Source organism: Pseudorca crassidens, chromosome 3 (genome assembly GCF_039906515.1).
Source record: "Pseudorca crassidens isolate mPseCra1 chromosome 3, mPseCra1.hap1, whole genome shotgun sequence".
Lineage (NCBI taxonomy): Eukaryota > Metazoa > Chordata > Mammalia > Artiodactyla > Delphinidae > Pseudorca > Pseudorca crassidens.
In genome coordinates this window covers 42024442-42027549 of record NC_090298.1, presented here as the reverse complement: position 1 = coordinate 42027549, position 3108 = coordinate 42024442, and the positions used below count along the sequence as shown (strand labels likewise).

The following is a 3108-nucleotide window of genomic DNA, read 5'->3' as shown; positions in this document are numbered from 1 at the left end:
GAAAACTGAGGGGAAATGTCAAATATAAAAAGCTTTGTTATTCAGATATGTTTTGAAATGGATACTGCTAAGTGGTATGTGCAAATTCTAATTCTCTAATATGGGATCTTAATATATATTACTAGATAATACAAGGAGGGTTTTTTTTTTTCTGTTTCGTTATATTCATTAGTTTGTTTTATTTTTTAGATTCCACATATAAGTAATAACATACAGTATTTGTCTTTCTCTATCTGACTTATTTCACTAAGAATAGTACCCTCCAGGTCTATCCATGTTATAAATTGCAAAATTTCATTCTTTTTTATGGATGAGTAGTATTCCACTGTGTATATATACCACATCTTCTCTATCCTCTCATCTGTTGATTGACATTTAGATTGCTACCATATCTTGGATACTGTAAATAATGCTGCTATGAACATTAGGGTGCATGTATCTTTTCAAACTAGTGTTTTTGCTTTTGTTGAATATATACCCAGAAGCAGAATCGCTGTAGCATATAATTCTATTTTTAGTTTTTTGAGGAACATCTGTACTGTTTTCCACAGTAGCTGAACCAATTTGCATTCCCACCAACAGTGTACACATCCTCGCCAACATTTGTTATTTGTGATCTTTTTGATGATAGACATTCTGACAGGTGTGAGGTGATATCCCATTGTGGTTTTGATTTGCATTTCCCTGATGATTAGTGATGTTAAGCATCTTTTCATGTGCCTGTTGGCCATCTGTATGTCTTCTTTGGAAAAGTGTCTGTTCAGGTGTTGTTGTTTTTTTCCCATTCTGCAGAGTTTATTAGGTTTATAACTGGATGAAGTCACACATGTACAGAATGAAACTCACCCTATCCCAAAGCAGAGTAGGAACTGAGGGCTGGGGATCCATTTCTTGCCTTTGGGGGAGCTCTAAGGTGAGGGGCAGCCAATCCTCCCACTCCAGAGAGATGTGGCCACAGGGGAGGGGAGCAGATGGGGCCCACCTGGCTTTGGTCGCAGAACTCAGAGCCTGGCATTGGGCTGGGGCAGGCAGATGCATGGAGGAACAGTAGCCTCAGAGACTACCCTGCCCAGGGAGCCCTGCTTGCAGTGTGGTTGGTCCAGACCTAGACTCGGGCTGGTGCAAATGGAAGGCAGCAAAGCAGGAGGGAGGAGACACTGATGTGTGGTGGTAGAGGGCACCCAGACCTGTGGAACAGGGGGGTGGAGAGGCGGGCTAGCTGCCACTAGGCAGCTGGCAGCGGGTCTCATAAATGCCACTGTGGCCAATATAGCGCACCCATTTGATGACATCGCTGTAGTTCCAGCTTCGGTTCAAACACCTTCAAGTAGCACACCTTGAGGCCAGAAGGCACGAATGGCACCTCAAAGTTCATTGAAATGGGGGGTCGAGCCCATCTCTTCTTGTTGGTGGTGGGCAGAATCTCAATCTTAGCACTGATCTGCTATTTCTTCATGACTGCCATGCACTTGATCTTCCACATGATGGCGTTCTCGCTGGCCTTGTACTTGGCCTTCCCCTTCATACAGATCACCTGCCCCCCACTGGTGTTCAATGGGGTTGGGATCCTCACCTTAATCTTCTGAGCCAGTAGTGAGGGCTTGAAGTTGGACTTAATGACCACCTTGACCTCCAGCTTGGTGTGTCCCACTTCCCGAACTAGCAGGATCACTCGGAAAGGAAGGATGATGTCCTTGGTGGTGCCGCACCTCATGAGCTCAGACTCTCCATCCGGTGGGATGAAGCTGACGCCGCGCTCCGAGTCAAACTTGCTGAGTCGCACACACTGGTGGAAGGTGCTGTCATCAACGGCAATTGATTGCTTCCCGCTCTTGCTTGTTTCATCAGCTGTGCCTTTGCCCTGCTTCTCAATGACAGTCTTGTCATTCATCCCAAACTTGCACTCGGGCATGCCACTCGGGTGGCTCTTCATCACCACCCGGCCTGACACATGGGCACTCATGGCCCAGTGGGAACATGAGGAGGTTCACACTCTCCAGCACATCCAGGAAGAGCTCGTTCTGGCTATACTTGATGCCCTCCCGCCACCAGACAATCTGCCCAGTGTGATCTGAGACTGCTGTTTTTTGTCTGATGCTGGCTCTTGATGCCCTGCTGGGTGATGAAGGTTTTCAGCGCGCCTGTCTCTGAGTTCTCTGGGTAGCCAAAGTCTAGGATCTCATCCAGCAGCTGATATATGAGCACAAAATTGTTCTTGATGTTCTCTTTGCTGATCTTGCCAAAGTAGGCAGCCATTATGTCACACGTCTTACAGAGGAATTCAAAGACCATGGCAGCACTGACATTCTGCTTGGTGACAGTTGCCAGCCAGATGTTGGACCACTTAACGTGAAAGAAACTGGTGCGAGCAATGTTGGTGATGGGACTGCGTACCCGCTGCCCGGCATGGATAACATTGACCCGAAAGGCAACCGCTGCGTTCCTCCCAATGTCATCTCGGTAGACTTGGGCGATGAGTACCTCACCCTTGTGATTATAGATGAACAAGCCTCCAGTCATGGCAGCAGCTCCATCTCCATGGCCCATCTCTCTGAGAAGAGACCTGATGTCCGTGGCCCCCTGCTCAGCTGGCCTGGCCACTCTTCGGATCCCAAGATGTCTGCCTGGCCCCTGCTCGCATGCCCACTATCTTGGCTTTCACTGCAGTCTCTATTCAGGTCTTCTGCCCATTTTTAACTGGGTTGTTTGGGGGGTATTTTTGATATTGAGTTGTATGAGCTGTTTATACATTTTGAATATTAACCCCTTAGTGGTCATATCATTTGCAAATATTTTCTCCAGTTCATTCGGTTGTCTATTCATTTTGTCAATGATTTCCTTTGCTGTGCAAAAGCTTTTAATTAGCTCCCATTTGTTTATTTTTGCTTTTGTCTCCTTCCTTAGGAGATTGTTCATATATATTCTCAAATAGAAAATATACACATGGATTATTTTCATATATACATAGTGCATTTAAGAAAAGTTACTACATACTGGGTCATGAAGAAGGTCTCAACAAATTACAAAGAATGGTATCATAGAGACCATTTTATCTTACCACAATATGTTTTTTTGTATTTGTCCTTGAAGCTAGAAAACATTAATAAA

General features: G+C 45.4%; 1 pseudogene; it reads right to left on the bottom strand.

Moving 5' to 3' along the window:
- Positions 1–223: 223 nt before the first annotated feature.
- On the bottom strand, positions 224–2620 carry LOC137221285 (AP-2 complex subunit mu pseudogene; annotated as a pseudogene).
- Between the last annotated feature and the right edge of the window lie 488 nt (positions 2621–3108).